Source organism: Coenobita brevimanus, chromosome 84, assembly GCF_032717465.1.
Source record: "Coenobita brevimanus isolate Jiangsu-jjx chromosome 84, ASM3271746v2, whole genome shotgun sequence".
Classification (NCBI taxonomy): domain Eukaryota; kingdom Metazoa; phylum Arthropoda; class Malacostraca; order Decapoda; family Coenobitidae; genus Coenobita; species Coenobita brevimanus.
This window is the reverse complement of record NC_137037.1, coordinates 21,388,691-21,415,125: the sequence shown is the minus strand read 5'-3', so window position 1 is coordinate 21,415,125 and position 26,435 is coordinate 21,388,691.

Below are 26,435 nucleotides of genomic sequence, written 5' to 3'. Positions count from 1 at the left end.
AGCATCTACTTCGAGTTAGTGGATGGTAAGCACCCCCATCCACCATCAGATGTGGTAATACGTGGAGCTCACCTAGACGACTGTCACTGTCGGAGACAGTTACTTATCTCCACCAGTTAGAATATTGCTGAGAGGCACGACTTACGTTAATTGTAATAACTCATAAGCCGTTGATCAAACTGTCACCAAATAATATACGGACCTGCTCCACACCCAATAAACCTTTTCGTGCAAAGAAGTGCCTTATTTGTGTTTTGATTTTTCATGTGCGGGAGATCATTTGAAAACTGTTGAAAAGTGCTATGTCCTAAGTATTGTACTGTTATACACGAATGACCTTCAAATATTTTCCCTACAAATGCTTGGAAATAATTTTATCATAGGATTCCTTTTTATGTTCATGTATCAATAACAGTTTTGGAGTAAATTGGTGTTGAAAATTCATGATTTTTTTTTTTTTTTTACAATTTTGGACCTATCACCTTGAAATGTAGGTCCAAGTTGCTGAAACTGGGTTAATGCAATAAGGGCATTATGTTCTACATCCTCAAAAATTATGATGAAAATCGGAAACGATAAGTGACTGAAAAATAATAATAAAAATAATGAAAAATACCAAGACCTCCACCTGTGATGATAGGTTGAGATCAGTACTATTAATAGGAAGACGGTAACTATTAGACACAATCACCGATCTCCACATATGAGAATATTGCTAACAGGAACAACTTAACTTTTTGCCATAACTCAAAAGCTGTTGGTTAAACTGTGACCAAAAATTATGGAAACCTTTTCCAGGACCAGACAAAGCTTCCAGGGCCCGGTAGCACTTCATTAATGTTTTGGTTTTTATATTGTGGAAGAGCAAGTGAAAAGTGGGGTGTCGGAAATATCATAATGTCACACATAAATGACCTTCAAATTCTTTCTTTATAAATGTTTGGGGGGAAAATTTCTTCCTGGGATTTCTTTTCAAGTTCATGTAGCTGTAATAGTTTTGGAATGAAATGAGTTTGAAAATTTATTATTTTGTATATTTTTTGGACCTGTGACCTTGAAAAGTAAGTAAAGGTCACTGAAACTTTTTTTTTTTTTTAATAACTGAAAAATCGTTGATCAAATTGCGAATAAAAGTATACAGACCTGGTCCAAAACCAAACAAAACTTTAAGAGCCAAGAAGTGTTTATGTTCTGATTTTTCTTGTATGGAAGAGCAATTGAAAAGTGGAGTGTCCAAAATATCGTAATGTCACACATGAATGACCTTCAGATTTTTTCTATACAAAAGTTTTAAAAATGATTTTATCACGGAATTTACTTTCACGTTCATTTAACCATAATAATTTTTAAGCATTTTTAGTTTGAAAAATCATCCTTTTTGGATTTTTCCAAACCTGTGACCTTAAGTAGGTCAAGGTCAATGAAACTGTTTCATTGTAATAAGGTGTTAGTGCTGCACATCCTCGATAAGTATCATGAAAGTCGGACACGAAAAGTGACGGATTAATACTAAATAGATCTCTGTAACTGTCCTACCAACAGTCAATAGTCTAAACTTATGCATAATCCAAACTAATGAAATACCGAATTGTTAGTACAGAATTTGCTATACTCACTGACAACTTTGGTCGGCCATTCACGTTAGTGTTTGATCAGCAGCCTCAGGGTGACGTGCAGCGCTGTATATATATACAGTATATATACAGTATATATATATATATATATATATATATATATATATATATATATATATATATATATATATATATATATATATATATACACACACACACACACACACACACACACACACACACAAGTGCCTGACAGTCTTGCTTTTAGCTCCAGTACATCTGGTCACTTTACTTATAACCCACTACATTTTCTTCGAGTTTTATCAAAATCGGCCAAATTCTTTCCGATTTAGCACTTTCAGGTATGAGGCGGCCACTCTGATTATCTTCAATATGTTAAAAAATGTTTGCTGGATCTCAATATCAACACCCAGGCTCACTTGTACAGTCGTGGTCATAAATAATCACCTAACGTTCGGTACCCTGTGCCTCAGGCTGGTTCCTTTATGCGTGGCAGGTCACAGTGGAGTAAGAGGGGCTGAGAGGGAGGGGCCAGAGAGAGAAGGAAAGTTGGGTGGGGGGACGAGGGATGATGCTGGGGTGGAGAGAGGGAGAGGAGGAAGGGTAGGTAGGGGAGGGAGAATTAAATGTGAAGTGGTGGTTACATAATTTGTCTTTTCTTTTATTCAGGGCATGATGTACAGGAACTGTTATTCGGTAGATAATGCTGCATTACACCGTGTATAGCGGCGTCAGATAAGCATTAGAGTGGCGATATCAAGGACTGGCTCGTGAGAGAAATTTATTGACGTGACAAATCAAACATTAATGCAGACAGAGCCAGAAGGTTCCGGCACAACACACTATTACCTTGTCCACCAGTTTGTAACTAGCTGTTTTTTTTCGGAGAAGAATATCATTCCGAGGTTATGAGAGGGTTTTGGGGTTGTTGGATGGCCATTCACACCCATACCGACATGGAGTCCAAGCAACAGATTATATATTAGAGATATCGTTATTACATCCACCCATGTGCACCAACATCAAATTTTTTTCCCTTATATACAAGCATTTTAAATAGTTTTTGTTTTGTTTTTTTCACAGAGATATGCCACATAATAGTAGACATGATGGTGACTATATAGAGGGAGTGTATATAGAGAGGATGATCATATTTACTGTGGACACAACCATGTCAGAGGTTGCATATGACCATTTAGTTCCAAAAAATAATTGCATGTAAGGTTAGAGGACGCTTCTTACACAAACATTAAGGAAGTCAAAGCCATCCAGATTCCATTCTGCGTCCGAAGTCAAAATACACGGATAAACACAAATATCTGGCACGCACTAATGTTTGATCTGTCACATCAATATATTTTTCTCATGAGCCAGCCCTTCATATCGCCACTAATGCTTGTTACCTGACGCAGCGATACAAGGTATAATGCAACATTATTTACCGATTATTAACTCCTTTATATCATGCCCCGAATAGAAGAAAATAGACAAATTATGTAACCACCACTTAGCATTTAATTTTCCCTCCTCTACCTTCCCTCCCTCCCCTCTCTCTCTCCAACCACTCACCATCGCTCGTTCCCCACCCACCTTTCCTCTCTCTGGCCCCTCCCTCTCAGCCCCTCTTACTCCACTGTGACTTGCCACTCATAAAGGAGCCAGCCTGAGGCACTGGGTACCGGAGGATAGGTGATTATTTATGACCACGACTGTACATGTTGAAGAGTAAATACTGGAACATTTGCAAAACAATCCACTCAGTAGTTATTTGTTGCACAAAGAGCAAAAAAAAAAAAAAAATACATAAACAGTGCTAGGGGTAGGATGGAAAAAAATTGTGCCCAAAGAAGCCTGCAACAGAGATAGATCACTCCTGAAAATTTCTAGTCTGTATCTCTAACGGTCTTTGAATGACAGCCTTTTAGATCTTACTCCTCTCCCCTTGAAGAAAAAGAAATATCTAGAGTATCAATAAGAACTTCACAAAATGTGGAGTTCTTAATTATTATTATAATTATTATTATTATTATTATTATTATTTATATTTATATTTATATTATTAATATGTCTGCTACTGCGACTATTATTATTATTATTGTTGTTATTATTATTATTATTATTATTATTATTATTATTATTATTATTATTATGTCTGCTTCTGCGACTATTATTATTATTATTGTTGTTGTTGTTATTATTATTATCATTATTGTTATTATTATTATTATTATTATTATTATTATTATTATTATTATTATACGAAGACGGGAGGCGGAGGTTGCAGAACTTCCCTGCTTCAGATCTCAAAGCAATAGCAATTATGAAACCTAACTATTCACTGTGCTATTGGCAAGCATGAATGTACTGTTACATCCCCGTCCCACACTGCCACAGGTTCTAAAAGTAGTAGTCCAATATAGGAAGGACGTTGCCGAGTGAGTTGTTCTTCCTATGGTCGTCCTTTCGGTGTGAAGCAACGAAATCAGCTAAGGCGTGGTAAATAAGCACTGATTTCTAAAGTTTGCCGGCTTTATTTTCCAGATAATTACACTTAAAGATTTTCAACTACACTTCACTGTTTTCACATGTGCAGGAGATATACAGTCTTCGCTAACTGACTGCACTGACACTGAACTAAACTCAAACTGAACTGAAACTCCCCATCCTTATATAAGCTCCCTATTGACCAGAATGATCTACTACATTCTCAAAGAAGCAACCGTTACCAACTCAAAGACATCCAAAGTATCCAGAGTGTTCTTACACTGCATGACATTGTAAATCATTTAGCATACAAAGATAAAATTACATAATTTAACAAACAATAACATTAAAGAAAACATTGTAGGGAAAAAGGACACAAAAATTAATGCACAACTTACGAAATACCTCCACTCACAGATAGCAGGCTAACTGACAACTCTAACACGTAACTGAAAACTATGAGAATAGCTGAGAACCTTCCAGTACTACATAACTAGCAAATCCCACCTCTCAACACTATCTTCTCTCTAGTCCAGTGTTGTCCTGACAAAACTACACAATTTATACAAACATAACCCTTAATCGAAACTAAACACATAATTATACGCAAAATAATCCTTCAACCTATCAAATCTTTTCTTATGCCACTTCCGATGACGTCTCTGGTCTTCTACACAGTACACTCCTCCTGGAATGTCTTTGTCCTCTTCCTGATGCACTTTTTCTCTTGAGAAACTGTCACCATCCTCTTGTACTTCAGCTTTTTGATCTTCCTCAACATCCTCGGCTAATGATGTGCACGATCCCTTGGAGATGTCTCAGCTGTACTGTCCTGGCCCATGGTACTGAAACAGGCGATTCACGTGTACCATCTTTGGGGGAGATTACCTGCCTCCCCGAATCCAATATGCTATGTCTAACAGGCGGTCCAATACAGTTTAAGGCCCGTCCCATGGGCTCTGCAGCTTCAATGACTGTCTCTTCTTCCGCTGAAGATTATATAACCAATCTTTGTCATTATCCTTGAAGCTCACCTCACTTGTCTCGGCATCATACTTGCACTTCATCACTTCGCCTGAAAACTTTAGAGCTTCTCGCAGTTGATAATGTACATCAGCCAGCCTCTCTTGATAATGCCTCACATTCCTGGAGGTGTCTATAGGCAGCTCTTCACCTGATGGTTTTCCCATTAACAACTGGTATGCATAACTCATGACCCAGCATCAGTTTTGCAAGGGTGTAACCGGAAGACTCACGGATGCACACCGATATGCCATCAGCAACTCATGTATTTTCCGCTCCCATTCCATTTGTCCCTACACACAGTACTTGGCCAGTTCTTGACCCAGGGTCCAGTTGACTATTTCCACCTTCCAAACTGGCTATGTCCTTAGTGGGGTCGTCCTGGTCTGTTTGATTCCCAGTAACTTGCAGCACTCATGGAACACAGCAGACTCAAAGTTTCTACCTTGGTCTGAATGTAGCTCTTATGGCATCCCAAAATGACAGGAAAACTGGTCAACCAACACCTGAGCAACAGTCGCAGTCTCTTAATCAGCAATGGCATAGGCTTCTGGCCACTTTGTGAAGTAGTCCATGGTGACACATGTATACTGGTTTCCTCTTTCAGTGAGTTGCAAAGGTCCAGCATTATCCACCATGACTCATTCCATCGGTGCACCCTCTTAGTACAGCTGTAGAGGGGCGCAGCCACGTTTCCTGGGTCCCTTCTTGGCACAGCATACATCACAGGCTTGACACCACTCTTCAACATCCTGACTCACACAAGTCCAATAGAACCTTTGTCACAGCCAACATAGCGTTTTCTTCACTCCCAAGTGTCCACTCGTGATCTGGTTATGAGACTCATCCAACATCCCAGACCAAATTTTCTTTGGAACGACCAGTTGCCAGTACTTACTGAGGCCATCGGGTGTCTCCCACTGACACTCCAGTAGTCAGCTGTTCAAACAAAGAAGGTCCCACTGTCTCCAGCAGCTCTTACTCGCAGGGCTGAACCTGGAAACCTCTTCCCAAGATGGATGGATTGTACTCTGCTGCAGACATTCTAGCACTGGTTGTAAATCTTCATCCTCCATCTGCATCCTCTTCAGATCTTCTTAAGCTAACACTGGCCCTGTCACCACAGTATCACTGCATTTCTTGCTACGATCTTCTGTTTTGCTACACTGCTGACTCTCTGGGTCACAAGGCCGATGATGCAGGCTGTTAGCATTGTCATGTATCCACCTAGGATGGTGTTGCACCTCATAGTTGTGCTTATCCACCTTCCCAGGCCAGCATGCCAGTTGTCCTTCCACATCTTTAATGTCTTCAGCCATTTGAGTGTTGCATGGTCTGTCCTGATGATGAAGTAGACCCATACAAGTAAGGGTGAAAGAAATCAAGGCTCTTCATCACTTCCAAGAGCTCTGTATGAGTTACACAGTAATTCTTATCTGGTGGGCTGAGCCTTTTGCTGAAATATGCCACCACATACTCTTTTTTGTCCTTCTTCTGCAACAGGACTCAGCCAATACCACTGTCATAAGCATCACAGTCCAGGATGAATGGCTGACTCTGATCTGGGTATGAAAACATTGGAGAGCTTGCCCATGCATGTTTCAGTTCAACAAAGGCCTTCTGAGTCACTGTTGTCCACACAAACATCTGCCTCTTCCCCAGCAACTTGTGTGGAGGTGCAGCTATCATTGCAAAGTCCTTGACAAAATGCCGGTAGTAGGCGCACAAACCCAAGAAACTCTGTAGATCCTTCATACATTGGAGCAGGCCAGTTTTTCACAGATGCCACCTTCTCTGGATCATTACAGATGCTGCCCTCAACTACAATGTGTCTCAGATACTTCACTTCCTTCTGAAACAAGTAGCACTTCTTGGGGGTTCAGCCTGAGGTGTGCTGCTCGGAACCTGTTGAACACCGACAGCCTCTCCAATTCCTGGTCGAAAGTCCGTCCAAGCACAATTACATTGCCCAGATACATGAGAGCTGTCTGCTCTTGCAAGCCTTCCAGTACACAATCCATGAGATGCTCAAAAGTAGCAGGGGCATTGCATAGGCCAAATGGCATCATTTTAAACTGCCATAAACCTCGCCCATATGAAAGGCTGTTTTCTCCTTGTCCTTCTTTGCAACCTTGACCTGATGATATCATGTCTTCATGTCTAGGGCGGAGAACCACTTGGCACCTGACAGAGCATCCAGGAAGTCAACAGTTCTTGGCATCCTTCACTGTCACTTCATTCAGGGCTCGATAATCTACACAACACCTTACTGAGCCATTCTTTTTGTTTACCAGAACCACTGCTGATGACCAAGGGCAGCTGGACTTTTCCATCACTATTTTACTTTGACGATTCTCCATCACCTTTTCCATTTCTTGTTGTTGGGCTGGCGCCATCCTCCACTCTGGCTGAATCAGGCAGTGATCCCCATTGTCGATATAATGCTACGCCAGATCAGTGCACCCCAGGTCTAGGTCTCCAGAGCAAAATACATCAACAAACTTCGTTAGCAGCTGCCTCAACTTCAGCACTAGTGAGTCATCCAGGCTTTGGCAACTCCTTGAAAATAGGTCTTGTAAGTGGTCTGGCAGATACCTATCTTCTTAAATTACGCTCTTCTTACAGGCCTTCCTCTGATGCCACTTAGGGTCCACTGCCTGGCACAGTCCCACAATTTCTCCGTTGTTGATCTGTGTCTCAAGTGAAATTGGCCACCACAATTGGCGCTTCATCCAAGCCTATATCCACTGAAGTCCTCCCCACCATCACTCCAACTTCGTCTTGACCATCCATCAGGCTCCACCACCCCTAGACAGCTGTCAAAAGAGCCACTCACCTTGCACTGGAGCAATATTTTAATCATGGGGGCATCACTGTAGTGCAGAGCTCCCTCACCTCACCACCAGAAGTGGAACGTCTCTGCTGTGACAGGAACCTACTTTCTTCGGACCTTGAACTTCATGGAACAGAAGTCCAGCTCACATCCCATGGACATCAGATAGTCCAGACCAAGAAGGCAAGGATCTATAGACTGGAAGTGTGGTCTCTTGCCCTGTCACCTCAGTCCGGACAACCAAGAGTCCTATCAGTTCTGCATGATGCCCAGTTACGCCACAAAATTGTTCTGATGACTCAAGCAGATACTGATGACGTAACACATCAGGCCTCAAGAGAGTCTGCTCTGAAGCTGAATCAATCACAAGGGAATACTTCTTTGCTGTCTATTCTTCCATCTACACGCACACTGTCAATCACAGTTTTCTTGATATTCTCAGTGGTGGTTCTACTTGGGAATAAGTGGCTGGTTGCTGTCCCTTAACACCAGCCCTTACTAGTTTTCCTCTTCTTTCTTGTCTTCTGCAGCCTTCTTCTTATCCTCCTTTTTCTTCTTTGGACAGTTAGAACTAAAGTGCCCTACCTCACCACATGTCCAACACCCTTTTGTTGCATTCGTGGAATTCCTTGCACTGTTCTGTTCTTGCTCCTTCTTCCATTTGTAACAATCCTCCTTCTTGTGTCCTGGCTTCCCACAAAATCAGCAACCTTCTTCCTTCTTCTGTTCCCTCTTCCACTTGTAGCAGTCCTCTTTCCTATGTCCTGGCTTTTGACAGTGCCAGCAACTTCATTTAAATATTTCAGCTTCGATTACCTGCCCTTTTCTTGCCTTGAATCCTGCCTGGAAAGTGGACCTGACGTAGGACTCAAATTCTAGAGCCCTGGCCAGTGCTTTTTGCATGCTTCTTAGTTGTGCCTGCTCCACCGACACTTTCAACTCTGCATTATCAAGAACATCGATGAACTAGTTCCTCAGAAGAAAAGGTGCTGCTCCAGGGTACGCCTTGTATGCCATACTCTTCAGGTCATGAGCAAGCTGCTGTAGGGATTCGCCTCGAGCCCATACACGGCTCCGGAATCTTGCACTGTAAACCTCAATCTGGTGCATAGTCCCATATTTGTGCTCCAGTACTTCTATTAAGGATTGATAACTACTTCTCTCCTCTACTGATATCTGGCCAAGAATCTCCATTGCTGTGTCCGTAAGGCTAGTAGCAGGCTGCACTGCCCTCTGTTTATCATCCTAACCATTCTGATCAGCAAGTAACTCAAACTGCACACAGTAAGCTTCCCAAGACACTCTACCACCAAGTTCCTGAGGTTTCTTTTTAACTGTACCCTCATTATAGCCATGCACTTCACTGGTTTGGGGCCTAAAAACCGGGGCATCATAATTAAGTCTAGGACTTAAAACTCTTACATTCTGATTAAGCAACCCTGTAATGCTACCTTTAGATGCCTGGGATACATTAAGATTCACCATACACTGTCCATTTTGTTTTTGTTTTTTTGTATATGCTCCCTGTACAAATATCTGACGCTCAGCAGTGTAGTATTTCTCTGCAGCCTCAATTTTCTCACTAATTATCTTCACATGGTCGACTACATGCTTCAACTGGTTATCTACATGCTGTCTGCACTCCGTCACTATTCCCTCACTAATTTTCAGCTAGTTGTCTACATGCCGTCTGCACTCCATCACTATTCCCTCACTAATCTTCAGATGCTTCTCCACATGTTGTCTGCACTCCACCACATTATTGCTTACCTCATACTTCTGCTGTGTAGCTCAGTGTACACCTCTTTCTTCAAATGTTTTTGTTCTTCCTTCATTTCCCCCATGAAAGCATCAAGCTGTCCTTGCAGCCTCAGCTGTAACTCCTTTTGTTGCTCTGTAATACCTTTTGAAGTCGTTCATACTGCTCTTTCTGTTCCTCACTTTGTGCTTTTAGTTGCTCACTTTGTGCTTGTAGTTGTTCAATTTGTGCTTGTAATTGTTCTTCGAGTTCTTTCTGTCCTTCATTCTGTGCCTGTAATTATTCTTTGAGTTCTTTCTGTCCTTCATTCTGTGCCTGTAATTGTTCTTTCAGTTCTTTCCATCCTTCATTCTATACTTTTAATAGCTTCATGATTGCTGCCAGACATGCCTCCTTCTGCCTAGCTTGGCCTTTTGTCTGTACACCTTTTGCCTCCATGTCGAATGTTTGACTCGGCTCACTGCAGCACTTTTCTAATGATCCACACTACTGACGCCACTGTTACATCCCCGTCCCACGCTGCCTCAGGCTCCTAAAGTAGCAGTTCAGTATTGTAAGGATGTTTTCCAGTGAGCATGTCTTCCTGTGGTAAGCCTATCTGTGTACAGCACACAAGATCAGCTCAGGTGTTGTATATCAACACTGGCTTCTTTAGTTCGCTGTCTTTATTTTCCAGTTTATTACACTTCATACTTGCCAAATACACTTCACTGTTTTCGCAAATACTGGAGCTATGCAATCTTCACTAAGTGCACCGATACCAAACTAAATTCATACCGAACTGAAATTCATTTAGTCCTTTCACCATCTTTATATAAGCTCCCTGCAGTATTTGCTAGAATTATCTACTACATCCTCAGAGAAGCAACCGTTACCAACTCGGAGACATCCAAAACATCCAGAGCTTTCTTACACTGCATGACACTGTAAATCATCTAGCATACAAAGTGAGATAAATTTACAATTTAACAGTCACATAAAAAAAAAATGCAGAGAAAAATAAACACAAAAATTAATGGACAACTTACAAAATACCGCCACTCGCAAATAGCAGGCTAATTGGAAACTCTGTCACGTAACTGAAAACTACGTAAATTACTGAGAACCTTCCACTACTACCTAACTAGCAAAGCCCTCTTCTCAACAATATAAACAATATACACCCAACAATGTATGAAAACCTCCAAGTTAGATAAAGTACTCACTATATCCTATCTTATCTGACCTGAAAAGAGACGAGCCTTAAGCTTTAGAAAGCTAGCTGATTCGTTGTCCGCGTGCATTCATCATTAACAGCGCATTTTATTTAATTTTTTGTAAGGTTTATTATAACCGTTTAACGATATGATTACCCAAATAAAATTTTATATTTATATATTTGCATAGATTTATTTAATAACGGGGCCTTACAAAGTTTATCAGATGGCTTAGATATGTGTGAAATTTTGAATTCTCGGAACAAATCAAAACAATCCAGGTAAGAGTGTGTGAGTAGGATACTTTTATTTTTTTTTTCACTTGTTCAGGTAAATTATGGTAAATTATGTCATTACTGCAGTAGTTTGTAAACTATAACATAATAAAACATCAGAATTGCCATGAAATATTGTATTCCCTGAATTATGATGAATGATAGACGGGAGGGGCAGGGGGGCGGGCAGTTCACTGGATGTCCCACTTCATTAAGCAAGCGATTATTCAAAATTACCTGAGAGTGTTTTGCTGTCGCATCAGTTTGCATTATGCTCTCTGCTTTCGCATCATCAGTAAGTTTTCTATATTTTTGGTTCTGAATATCTAGTTACAACTTACAATAGAGTTGTGACAAGGTGTGGGCTTCGGGATATTTAAAAGTGGCAGTGACATATAGCTTCTTCACACGTGTTTATCTGTCATTTTTCATTGAATTTCCGATGTTTACAGGGTTATATTTTACATAATGTCGCAGTAATGACATAATTGACCTTAACTGGCGTGAACATCGGGGAAAAAAATTAAGGTACTCGTGAAGCTTTACCTGGACGTATTTTGTTTTGTCTTGAGATTTCAAAATTTCACACGATTCTAGGCCATCTGACAAACTTAGTGAGGCCTCGTTTTTAAATTACTGTATGCTAATTACTCTATTTAATGTTGTATCCAAATGATCTTATCATCAAACGGTTATTAAAACTCATATATTAAAAAAAGAATTAAGCGTCATTAATAATGAATGCACTCGGACAACCGATTACCTGCAGGCTTGCAAAAGCTTAAGGCTCGTCTCTTCTCAGATAAAATCAAATAGGCAGGAATATTAATTAGCTTAGATGATGATGATGATGATGATGATGATGATGATGACACCGACTTAATACTGTATACTTAAGTACTTCTGGTGATGTTCCTTAAATCTCCTTCAGCCTGTCAGCAATCTTATGTCTGTACTGTAATTGTTGTGTGTTTTCCACCTGAGCTCTCGAGAAAATGCATTGAGTGACGCAGTGGCATCCTCCTTCATCCAACCAGTTAACCTTTAAAAAACCAGCATCAACATTCTCGTCCGCATCATCCTTACTCTCCTCTTGCTGCCACTCGTTGTCACTTCTTAAACATTATTACTCTTCTTAATCATTCGTATCTCTCTGATATTTCCTTCTTCTTCCTCTTTGCCACCTTCTTCATTCACTTCCTCCTCTTCCTCCTCCCCCATAGCTTCCACATTTTCCTCCGCCTCTTCCTGCTTCTGCATCTGCTCATACTTCTTCTCCTCACATCATCATCACCATCATCATCATCATCATCATGCTTCTCCTCCTCCTTCTTCGTTTTCTTCTTCTTCTTCTTCTTAGAACTATCATCATCATCATCATCATCATCATCATCATCATCATCATCATTACCATCATCATCATCATCATCATCATCATCATCATCATCGTCCGGACCTCCTTTCCCACCCTAGGGCAGGGTGAGGAGTAGCAATGTTCAGACAGCCCAAATTGGCCCTATTATTATTATTATTATTATTATTATTATTATTATTATCATTATTGCTTTTATTATCACCGTCCCACAATTATCATCATTACATCCTCTTCACCATATTCATAATTATCACCACATCCTTTTTATCCTCCTCCTTCTCTTCTTCCTCTTAGTCATATTACAATTTTCTGCCTTGCCTTTCCTCATACCTTATATTCTCTTTCTCCTCCTCTTCTTCATCCTCCACCTTATCCCTTTCCTGTTCTTTCTCCTCCACTTCCTCCTCCTCTTTCTACTCCACTTCCCCGTTTTCCTCTTTCAGACTAACAGAGAGAGAAATATTAGAGGCATTGAGAGTCTGACATTAGGCTGCATGTGATGAAGGAGAGGCATAGAAGGCGAAGTGTGGGGAAGGAGAGAGAGAGAGAGAGAGAGAGAGAGAGAGAGAGAGAGAGAGAGAGAGAGGAGCTGGAAAACCTGAGTGTGTTCGTGGAGGAGTAGGTGGAGGAGAAGGAGAGAGGATAATAAGAAGGGGAAGAGGGATAACGAAGAGGTGGAGGAGGAGAGAGAATAATAAAAAGGGGAAGAGGAAAACAAAGGGTTGGGAGAGTATAAAGTAGTACTTAGGAAACAGTTAACTGGATGGCTGTTGGCTCAGAACGAGGTAATCTGTTGGAAAATGAAAGCTAATTCTACTAAGATCTTACCAGCGTGTATGAGAAGGGGATAGAAGAGAGGAAGAGACCAAGTGAACGTGGTAGAGGAAAGGCAAATAGGGCGAAGAGGGAGGGATAGCAAAAGTAGGAGGAGAAAGAAAAGAAAGAGGAAGAGGACACATACAAGGATGTTCATGGAGAGGAAAAAAGAAAAAATGGGGAATGGGTGGGGTTGGAAGATGAAAAATTATCATGTTGAGAATGATGATGAGGAGGAGGAGGTGGAGGAGGGTGAGGGGGTGGAGTCAAAGAAGGAGGAAAAGGAGAAGAATAAGGAAGCAGAAATGGAACTGAAACAAAGAATAATAGAAGGAGGAAAAGGATAAAGAAGAAGAGAGGGAAGCGAAGAAAGGCATGGTGATGATAATGATGGTGAGGAGGAGGAGAAGGAAAAGGAAGAAATGGAACAGAAATGGAGGAACAGGAGGAGATGATGATACTGGAATTTAAGGGGACATAAAAGACTAGTGTAATGGAGAGATGATGATGGTGCCTTGGTATATAAATCACCTCCCGAAAGTCTTTTGCTTCTTGTATTTTCATCATTCTCTCTCTCTCTCTCTCTCTCTCTCTCTCTCTCTCTCTCTCTCTCTCTCTCTCTCTCTCTCTCTCTCTCTCTCTCTCTCTCTCTCAGCTGTTACCCGCTTAGTCATAACATTTCCTTGCATTGCCTTCCTCATCCTCTCCCTTTAGTAAACACTCTCTCCCTCTGTCTAGATATCTCTTAACTTTCCCTCAGAGCGGTCAGTCTCGTATTTTTGTGTCATTTTGTTAGACTATCGGAGAATAACTACGAAATTCATGTGAAAGAATTAAAAAGGAAGTCAATGTGAATTAGATATTGAAAAGTTGAAATAATAATTAGAACAATAAAAAAATATGAAAAATCATATTTTCAAATGTGAACTCCACCGAAAAGATAGATTGCAGTAGGATCCTGAAATAAACAAAGGGAAAACATAAAACAAGATTGTTATTATTCCCAAGGGATTGTAAAATGACCTCCATGCAACAACTGTACACTGACATGGTACTGTGCAAATAGTCGTGCTGATTAATGTAAATAGAGGAACATGAGGTCTCAGAATTTACGCGTTAATGTGGTTTGGCATTTGGTCCCATAAAACGATTTAAAATGGCTAAATAAAATCATGAAAAAGATGCCTGTGGCTCTTGGCTCAAATAATAACTGTGACAAGCCGGAAGCGAAACTCTATTGTGAAGTAATAAAGGAGTGGCGACAAGTTGAACAGCGTTAGGAAGAATGAACAAAGAAGTAGAGGAAATGCAGCAACTCTTCACGTTTTGGTGTGAGTAGCCAATAAAAGAAGTATCGAATAATGAAATGAACCACAGAGTCGGTCACATACCACCCAGTCATAGAGGAATAAACAGCAAAAAAAAAAGAAAAAAAAAAGAAACATCTGTATGGGAGAGGAAAATCTGAGATGAATGAAAACAAACTTCATTGGACACTGAATGAGAAACTGCAGGAGGTAAGAAGGAAAAAAGAGAATCATAGCAGACAACTGTGGCAGGGTCCATGAGGCAGGCAGCCACTATTGGTTTCACATTTCAGTAAGGCAGGTAGTGGGACCTTCATCTTCTTTTAGCTATGAGGTTCCTAAAATCGATTCATGCCTGTCGACTACACAAGGGTCATCCACCTAACCATTATGGGCTTAACATTAATTGAGGGAAGGTATTGCGACCTTCATTCCCTCTGAAGAATGTTTACGTAGTTAACATAGATTTACGTTCATTATTGCACAAGGGACATCAATACGGGCAACGACTCTTAGATTAAGATTTGAAATGGGAATGTTCTGTGACATCTACATTTCTCTGATAAAGGAAAATGCAAAAAAGACATAAAAAAAAAGATAGATACAACAGAACTGCACTCAGAAGAGTTCCTGTAGTTGCAGTGAAATGAATCATACTGAGGAAAGGTGAGCGAAAAGCAGAAAAAGCTGAAGTAGAAGGCATGATTTTTTGATGTGGGTGAAGGGGAAGGGGAGGGGAAAAATGCAAATTGTGAAGTGAGAAGGAAGCTGGATAGGAAAGAAAAAATATATATTAATTGAAGAAAAAAAATAAAGATCAGTTTGGAGAATGAAAACGGGTGACAGACAGGGAGAAAAATGAACTTTATGAAAAGAAAGAATGAAACAGACGAAAATGTTAGTTGGAGAGAAGCAGAGGTTAATGAAGAAAGAAACACACATACCTTGGAAGAAAACAGAAAAAAATATATGAAATGAATAAAGTCTGAATTAAATGAACGCAAGGTAAAAGACTGGTAAATCTTGATAAGGCAGGTGAAATAAATTGAGAATTGTGTGAATTGAGTGAAAAACATAATATATGAAAAAAATGCGTAAGACTGAAAAAAGCAGACAGGAGGAGAGGGGAAAAAAACGATAAATCATGGAAAGCAAGTTTTTAAAAATACAAAATGGTGGTGAGAGAGGAAAGGGGGATTGGATGAGGGGGAAAAAATATATATATATATATATATATATATATATATATATATATATATATATATATATATATAAAACAAAGTGAAAAATGAGTATAAAGGAAAGTAAGGCGTGGGAAAAAGGAAAATCAAAACAACAAAAAAAGGCGTGTACGTTATGTATAAGAAGGACACTGGAGGAAGAAAAAAATAACCATGAGAAAGAGAAGAGGTCTGATATGGGGATGAGAGAGAGAGAGAGAGAGAGAGAGAGAGATGGGGTAAGGGAGGCTGTGCGAGAGAATAACAGGCAGTGACGAGGCAGTTTGAGACGTGGTGATGAATATTCAGGGAAGGAATTGAGTTGGTCCTTTCACATGCAGATTAACCCCTCACCTCCCTCCTTACAATCACCTTCCCTATCCCCTCACTTAATTCAATTTTTCCTCATACCTCATCTTTTCCATACCAGATAATTCGTTTCATTATGTCACGTTTTTCTCTCACTACCTCACACTTCCTTTCTAATGTCACTTTTTCCTCCTTTTCTTGTGCTTCTGTATGACTTTTATACTCTTTTCCTTGCCTTTCCTTATCACTTTTTCCCCTGCTTTCCTTATTACTTTCCTCCTCCTTTCCTTGTGCTTCCCTATCACTTTTTTCCTTTTTTTCCTTGTGCTTCCTCGTGACTTTTTTTCCTTTTTTCCTTGTGCTTCCTCCTCACTTTTTTCCTCCTTTCCTTATGCTTCCTCGTCCCTTTTTCCTCTTTTCCTTATGCTTCCTCGTCCCTTTTTCCTCTTTTCCTTATGCTTCCTCATCCCTTTTTCCTCTTTTCCTTATGCTTCCTTACCACTTTCTCCTCCTTTACTTATACTTCTTTGTAATTTTTTCCCTCTTTTTCTGATGTTTCCTCATCACTTTTTTCTCCTTTCCTTATGCTTTCTTATCACTATTTCGCAACTGCTTTAAATTGAACATTGGATTCCTAGCACCAGGTATTAAAGACTATGTGGCACTAATTCACAGCAGAGATATGACTGGCAATGTAACAGAAGAGGGGAAGGAGATGTGGAAGTGGTCTTGTGGTAGAAGTGATCTTGGTTAAGAAATGGTCTTAGCGTAGAAGTGATCTTGGCGTAAAAGTGGTCTGGCGATGAAGCTGCTTGGTGTTGAAGGGTTTTGCGCTGAAGTTGCTTGGCGATGAAGTTGCTTGACTGGTCAGTTGGGCTTGATCCAGGAAGGTAGGAAGGGTCGACGTCAGTGGGAGGTCCTAAAATTATTCATGCCATGAAACCAAATGTCCAACCTAATAGCAGTGGAGAGGAAATAAAGGGCAGAAGAAACACGGAAATATAAAGAAGACAGGTAAGACAGACGAGACGAGAAGAGTAAGGATACAAAAAGGCCCATTTTATTTGCCTCGACAAGCAGAGATACTGGGGAAGTATTCCTTCCTTCCCTTCCAAGAGAGTGTATTCACGTTTCCCTATGCTTCTTTACCGCTTTTCCCTCCTTTCCTTATACTTCTTTATTACCGGTTGCCGCCTTGCTTTATACTTCTTTATCACTTTTCCTTCCTTTCCTTATACTTCTTTATCACCGATTTCCGCCTTTCCCTATACTTCCTTATTACTTCGCCCTTTCCTTATGTTTCTTTACTCCTCCATACCTCTCCAAACCCAATCCCTTCCTTACATCCTTATCTATTACCACTTTTCTTACACCTCTCATGGCCGGGACAGTTCCAGTATTTTATTAAAGCTAATGTCCGGCAATGTTAGTTAGATAAGAGTTGAGTCAAAGGAGCCTGGCAATGTTAATCCCTGCCCTCACTCTTTATCACCCGCTCCTTTACCTCATACTTTATCCCATACATTGTTTCTTCCTTCCACCAACTACCTTACCACATGTTTCATCCCATGCATTCTTTCCTTTTTTACCTGAGTCCTTATATGATGTGACTCCCTTTATCACCGATACTTTGTTCCCTATACCTCATAACATTCCTCCTTACCCCTCCTCTCCCTCCTCATCATCATCTTCCTTTATTTCATACCTCCTTCTTTTTTATTTTTCTTCCTTGTTTACTACATGCTTCCTTCACTGCATCACATACTCCTTTTATTCTTAATTATTCCACCTTGCTCACCTTCCTCCATACCTTTCTTACATAAAACATCAACCCTCTTTATCACATATACACCTCCCTCTTTATATCGTCTATCCTATAATCGTTTTCATTTTTTTTTTCATCTTTTCTTTTTAAACAGTATTCTTCACATCTTCCTTTAGTTACCCTCTCTTCTTACCTCATACTTCCAGTTTGTATCTTCCTTCTATATCTTGGATTTGGCTATCTGTTGTTTTGTTTTTATTTTTTTCCTCGGAAGGAACAATCTTGCTGGCTTGTGGCCTTTGGTTTCTTCCTCCTTGCATTATATATATATATATATATATATATATATATATATATATATATATATATATATATATATATATATATATATATATATATATATATATATATATATATATATATATATATATATATATATATATATATATATATATATATATATCAGCCGTGGCTCAGTGGGTTAGAGGGCTCCACGCTGACCGAAGGGTCGGAGGATCGAATCCACCCAAGGGTCATTGGTAGACATCAGGAAGGGCATCCGGCATAAAATGCTACACGCTCCAAACCAAAGTCCTCTACCCAGGGGCAACGCCTTAGCCCTTATCCAAAAAAGGGGTACCTGGCGTAAAACTCACTATATATATATATATATATATATATATATATATATATATATATATATATATATATATATACTGTACACTCATTGTAGTGCTGCCTTATGGTCTCTACACTGAGTGACAAGCCAAATGGTTTCCTGTACTCAGGAAGCCATTTATGACGCTGAGTGGTAACCATATAACTGATGGTAACCATATAACTGATGTTTTTGGCAGGGTTAAAATAAATGTACCCCAGATACCCCTATCTAAAATCACTATATTATGGCAAACGTTTTTGAGAGCCTCGGAAAGCCTAATAACTGCCCTGGGTCCCAACCAAAAGGACAGATTCGCATGGCCACTTGGAACGTTGGGAGGTGTGAATGAGGAGCGTACGAGGGTGGAGGTGATGAATGTGTTCACTAGTGCGGGTTATACCGCGATGGCATTGTATGAAACTAAGATGAAAGGGTGTGAAGTGGAGAAGTGGGAGGGTGTAAAGTGTGTAAGGTTGGGCATGAATGGGAGAGGAAGGTGAAAGGAAGGAGTTGCTTTGTTGATGAATGAGATGTGGTAGAACTGAATGAGAGATTACAAATGTGTCAGCTTGAGATGTATGTCTGTCAAGTTCAAGTTTGAGAAGGTAAAAGTGGCAGTCATTGTAGCGTATGCAGCGTGTCAGGACAGAAGTGAGACAGAGAAAGATAGCTTTTTGGGTGGGCTGGATAAAGTAGTAGAAAAAGTGCCAAGGAGTTATAAAGTGTTTGTAATGGGCGATATGAATGGCAGAGCAAGCACTGGTCCTGTGAAAGACATAATGGGTAATAATGGAGTACTAGGAGAGAATGATAATGGGAGCGACTGAAGGACATGTGTCAGGAAAGAGGCTGGTGAAAGTACTTCTTATTTTAAACACATGGAATCACATAAATGTACGTGGTATAGAGGGAATGGAGATCATGTTGAAAGGAGCCTAATTGATTACGTGCTCGTAGAGAAATCGATGCTGGGTAGTGTTGCTGATACGAGGGCAGTGAGGGGACGATGTCGAGGTTTGTCACATCACATGATTGTGGTATGCAAGATCAAGCTGTTAGGAATGAGGTGGACCAGGAGAGGGAGGAGATATCAGGGAGAAAGACTGAAAGTCCAGAAGCTGAGAATCAAGAAATATCAGATGAATACAGGGCCAAAGTAGGAGAGGAGTTAGAATCATTGAACTGCAATGAAATGGATCTGGACAGCTTGTGGAATGTATGTAGAGATTGCTTAGTTAGAAATACTAAAGCAGTGTGTGGTGTTGCAAGAGCAATAACAAAGAAGAAAGGTAAGGTATAGTGGGATGAAGAAGTTAAGAAAGCAGTGGAGGAAAAGAGGAAGAAGTAGCTAGAGTGGATACAGGACAAGGGTTCAATTGAAATAAGAACTGAATATATTGAGAGTAAGAAGCGCGTGCAGAGACTAATGGAGAGGAAAAAGAAAGATGTAAATGATCATCAAGGAAGAAAAATTTATTCAAAGTAGTCTGAAAATAGGAAGTTATTCTGAAAAGAGGAGGGGAAATGTAGAAGAGACCGCGGAAAGAAATGTGAAAGTGTGAAGGACGTAAATGGCAGAGTATTATTCCATGGGGATGAAGTAAGGACCCGATGGAAAGAATATTTTGAAAGTCTGATGAATGGGAATGGAGAGAGCAAAGCAACTTAACGTAATTAGCATTGGCAGTGTACAGAGAAGGAATGAAATGCCAGGAAATATGACACCCTCAAAGGTGACGAACGCTGTGATGCGGCTGAAAATTGGGAGAGAAGCTGAAGTTGATGAGGGGTATGCAACGATGATTATATGTAGTGGAGATAACGGAGTGAAGTGTTTGTTGGAGATATGTAAGAAGGCATGGCAGGGTAAAACTGTGCCAGTAGAGTGGGAAAAGGCACTGATTGTACCCCTTGTATAAAAGTAAAGGTGAGCGAAGTGAGTGCAAGAATTATCCTGGCACAAGTCTATTGAGTGTTGTAGGGAAGGTATATGGAAGAATTATTATAGAGAAAGTAAGAACAAGGTTTGAAGTCCTAGTGAGTGACTAACAGGGTGGCTTTAGAAGTGGCAGAGGATGTGTGGATCAAATATTTACAGTAAGACTGCCAGTGGAGAAGGCGTGTGAGGACTATAAGGTGTCTATGGCATTTATGGATCCGGAAATAGTATACGACAAAGTAGACAAAGAAGGACCGTGGAAGGTTTTGTGCATGTACGGTGTACGTGGTAAGCTGCTAGGTAACGTCGAGAGTTTTTATGATGGTAGTGAGTCATCTGTAAGGGTAAATGGGCATTTAAGTGATTGGTTCGCGATCAGTGTGGGCGGCCGACGAGGTTGTGTGATGTCCTCGTGATTGTTCAGTATATATATATATATATATATATGGGTTGATGAGGGAAGTAAAAACACGAGTAATGGAGAGAGGGATGGCGTTGGTAATGAATGGTGATGGATGGAATATCTCAAATTTGTTGTCTGCCCATGATCAGTGCTACTTCCAGATACCGGACAAGAGCTAGGTAGACTAGTGCAGAGTTTACAGATATCTGTGAGCGTCGTGCTTTGAGAGTAAATATAGAAAAGAGTAAAGTGGTAGTTACTGAGAGAGAAGATAACTCCCAGTGTGATGTTACAGTGAATGGAGAGACACTGGAACTGGTGCGAGAATTCAAATACCTGGATACAGTGATAAAAAAGAGGAAAATGTGCAAATGAAGTGGAACGTAGAGTGACACAGGGAAGGAAAGTACCGGGTTCTATGAAGGCCTTGTTAAAAAAAGAAAAAAGAGGCTAGAGTGTTGCAGCTGCGCAAGGCATACATGATGGAGTGTAAGTGCCAACACTATAATAAGGATGTGGGACTATGGTGTGGCATGAAAATGAAAAGTCAAGAATAAGAGCAGTGGAGATGGGACTACTGAGGAACGTATGTAGAGTACAAAGTGTGGATAGGTTACGGAATAATATGATTCGTGAAAGTTGCGGAGTGAGGAAGTCTATGGACACCAGAATCGAGGAGAGTGTACTGAGATGGTTTGGTCATGTGGAGAGATTGGATGACAATAGAGTGGTGAAAAAGGTATACCTGAGCGGAATGGAAATAGGGAGGCGGCGAGGTAAGCCAAAAGGAAGGTGGAGGGACATGGTGAATAAGTGTGTGAGGAAGTTGGTAAGGCTAAGGGACTGACAAGAGGCCGAGCTAGCTAGATTAATTTTGTGCGGAGAAGCGCATAACCAGGGATTCGACACCCATTTTTAACGTGGCAGCCTTCGGACTGACTCTATCAAACAGGTATATGTGAAACTACAGAAAGTGATGATTTTTTTTTTTTTTTTTGGGGGGGGGGCTATCTGATGGAGTAAGGATTCCGTGGGCTTGAATGATGAGAGAATGGAAGCGTGGCCCATTGAACTGGGCAAACTTAGGCTGTCTGGACGCTGATACTCCTCGCCCTGCCCTAGGGTGGGAAAGGCGGTCCGGATGATGATGATGAGAATGATGATATGCTGTATATATGTGTACACACACACACACACACACACACATATATATATATATATATATATTGCTAACGTAATGCCACTCAGGAAAAGTGAGGCTGGTCACTTTCATCTTAAATGTCAGGACCAACCTGCCTAGCCCGGGGCTCCTACGCTCCCCATGCGGCAACGTAGGATTGGATTATAGATGGGCTGATGGATATCTATATCTATATCTATCTATTTATCTATCTATCTATTTATCTATCTATCTATCTATCTATTTATCTATCTATCTATATATAGATAGATAGCTTCCTTCCCTACAAGGAGCCAACACATGGTGGCACTGTGACCCTGGCTGGATTTCCCTGCATGGTGTACGTAATGTCTGTACCTGTACTCTACATAAGAACTGTTACTTGCATGTGGTCGACGGCTCTGCTTGTCCAGAATGGAGTCAAGTTTCAACAACAACCTTCCCTCCGTAGGCAGGAGGAGGAGAAAGGGGAGAAGAAAAATGGGGAGGAGGAAATGTACTGATGATCCATTCTCATGCACCAGTACCCTAACACCTATTATCCCTTAGGTACACAAAATCACTGCGAGAATTCCTGTTCCATTGTCTCTTTAATTATTAGTGTGTATGACTGATTAAGTCTGTGGGTGCCTATATAAGCATAAATTAGGGATACAGAGATAAAAAAGAAAAAAGCTTTACCAATTCACAGCAAACCCGTCCCCGGCAGTCATTTTAGCGGTGACGTATAAACACAACAGGATATCTAGTCAAAGATGTCATATATTAAATCTGGAGTAAATCGGGTAAGAATTTACGATTTTACGTCCATTTGAAATTTTAGGCACCACCCACCTTACACTGACCCCCCTACCGCTAACTGGGGGTGATCTCCCTGATGCAATGAGGCATGTTATAGGACGCAGATTTTGAAAGATGCATTTTTAGGTTTTGGTTTCATGTCGACATGACGAATTTGAAAGGAGTACTGGCGAAAAAACTATTCCCCCCCCATTTTTTTTTTTTACATTTTTTGGGCCTACAGCCTGGGCCTTGGCCCTGTTTGGTCCAAAATTTAATCAAGTGATCAGAATCCGTGTAATTTTGCTTAAAATCGCACCAGTAGTTTTCGCGCAAAGTTGTTAACAGACAGACAGACAGACAGTCAGACAAGCAGACAAACCGAGTGAAAACAATACCCTTTCCCGAGCCCCTTCGGGGCGGGGACGGGTAATAAAACCGTATAGAGTAGGTTAGTATTTTTAATTACAAATATTTTATATCAATAGTACGTTGGTATCATCCATGAAACTTCTTTAATCTTTTTTTTGGGTACAGTTAGGTGCTGCTGCTGCTGCTGCTTCCTTTCTGTTTGTCATATTGCTGGAGGTTCTGGAGGGAAGGAGAAAGAGCCCTTTGCTGTACTAGCCTTCTCTTATACTCCGGTGACTCCAGCATTACCTTTACTGTTACGACCGAACCTTCTCGCTTTGGAGTGCAAGGTCTGAATGACTATGTAACTCTGTCTCTGTCTCTGTCTGTCTGTCTCTCTCTCTCTCTCTCTCTCTCTCTCTCTCTCTCTCTCTCTCTCTCTCTCTCTCTCTCTCTCTCTCTCTCCCTATGAGTTCCCTTTGACTCCCCCCTCCCCACCCCCATTATCACATACCATCACCCTCACCCTGCACCACCGCAATCACCATTACTAGGCATTAATACTCTCACACCTCTCTCATCACCCCTCACCCCTCCCTGCCCACATAGTGACATCTACACGCATACGAACACAAACACATTCACCAACATACGCTCTACAAAAACCCACTTTCGTACAGAACACACATCACAGTCTCTCTCCTATTGCTTGTCAGTCAACGAGTATTTCTCAGCTTAGACCATTTATCTTGCAGTACACCGCTCAACATTTTGGGGAAGATTGTTGTTTATAGTCAGGTAACACAGTAACATGTAAACTGGCAAAAAGGGAGTGAAAGTATTACAGCTGGCTTCGTTGAGCAATGATGCAACGCATGATAACATAAACAGGTTCACTTGGAAGTATGGAGAAAAGGAGGAGGGGAAGTAATTATTAAAACAAATGCACTGGTGACATGACTTCAGGGACTAAGGAAACTGAGAGAGACGGTGAGAATACCTACTAAAAAAAGGGATGGGATGTTGACAAGGTGGTAAATAATGAAATAGGGGAGGAAGAGTTACAGAAGGCGGCATTTAAACGTGTAACACTATCATGGAAGAGCTGGTGAGATGTGCGAGCGTTACGTAGCTTGCAGGGTGTGCGGCTGCCTGTTTTTTAATGATTTCACCCACGGAATGATACCTCCGGTAAATGCAAACAACTGACACATGGGTGAGGGTGGGGTGCTTGCCCTGGGCGTGTACCAGTCCGCAACAACCATCACAGTGCGGAGGGAGATACTGGCTGGTCATTTAGCGTAACCAAACAGACCTTGATCCAAATCCCTCCGGGTCGCGTACGCAGTTATGGCATGGTGTAAGTGCCCCGTTATGAAAAGACGGCTCTTGTGTATTGCCTCCAAGGGGATGCTGTACCAGATGCAACTTGCTGAGAAATGTTAGACATCTGTTCACTAAATGTTTATCTTTCGAGTTTGCTATTTGAGATCGTTTTATTCAAAACATGTGAGCCAGTTAATAAAGGAAGGCTTAATAAAGCTGTTATTTTTAATCACGGAGCTCAAAAATATTATCTTGAGGTTAATAAATTCGTCTGGAAATAGCAACAGATAGCAGCATAAAAAATAACCAGTTATTTAAGGGGTTAAGCGGGTCCAGTAGTATGTCCTTTTAGGTGTTCTCACATGATGTTACTTAGTGAACCTCGATGGCATACACACAGACGCACTCACCAACACAGCCTCTCCAACACCAATGTTACACGTAGATTTCTTACCCAGTACATCATAGTATCAAGTTTCCACATACATTTTCCACTTTACCTCACAATCTATATTGTTTTTTTTTTTTTTTTTTTTTATGCGAGGAAGAAGGAACCAAAGGCCATGAGCCCGCAGTAACAGTTCCCTCCAAGAGAAAAACAAAATACAATAGAGAGCCAAATTCAAGATCCGATCATTTTGAGATGCCTGGACACACTACGTTATGTCTTCCAGCTTAAAACTGGAACAATCATATATTAATTTTCGCAGGCCGGTCAGACCTTGGGAGAAAATGTGTGTCCTCACTGTCCCTGTTTACCCAGTCGTATAACTGAGAACCTGGATGTAAGCTGAGCACTGTGGATTGTGTTCAAGTGAAATACTGTAGTTTAACATAAATTTTCTGTCTGTCTTGATATCCCACGTACTGTTGATACGCATGAATCAATGCTTTCTCCTCCGAAATCCTTCAGTACAAGTACCTGTACATGAATCATTAGGTATAGGCGAATGACTTTCCCAATGACGGGAAGTGGTATTATTTTGCACTGCTGATCATTTGACCTTCAGGACTCTTAAAACTCGAATTTAACACGTATAGAAGCCTACATATGCTTGCTCATATCAACTGAAGGCGAGATCGAACAATACAACACATATTTGCATGTTATTCAGTGGCGCTATGGATGGGATATTGAAAGAAGTGAAGGTCATATCACTAAGGAGGTAATGAATATTCAGAGGTGTGCCATTCTATTGACAATGGTGTATTTGTAAGCAAACACAGCCAGCACCCTTACAGATACAACTTACAAGTAATCTACTCATCCCTTACCGTAACACCGCCTCTCACACCACAAACAAGGCAGTTATAAAAAATAATAAAATAATAGTCTGCTTAACTCTTCTGTTAAACCACCCCGTGTACAAACAAAACACAACTCCATAGCAGTCCACTCTGTCCTCACTGTATTTCCCCGAGGCAGAAGCAGCAACGAGAAAGAGAGAGAGAGAGAGAGAAAATGGACAGAGCCATGGAGATTATGGCCAATTAAGCAATTAGTGAGAGAAGGAGAGTTGGTGATTCTAAAAGTTTGTGCTTCCACCCTGTTTAAAACTGCATGAATGACTTCTCTACATTACAAACGTGAGCCGACTTCCTAAAGGGCAGAATAAGGCCCTTGTATTAACTCGTCAGTTAAGTGGAAGTTAATGGAGCAAAAGAGTTAACCGCTCAGCACGATCATGGCTGTTTCATGCCAGTCTTGTTGCTTTCAGATGATGTTATGTACCTTAGAAAACGCCTTTTGTTGACCGGCCAAATGCCTGCCTAACTTCTAGAAAATATTTACTGCGATAGGTTGAATAGTAATAACTTCACTAACAAATCTACGCTTG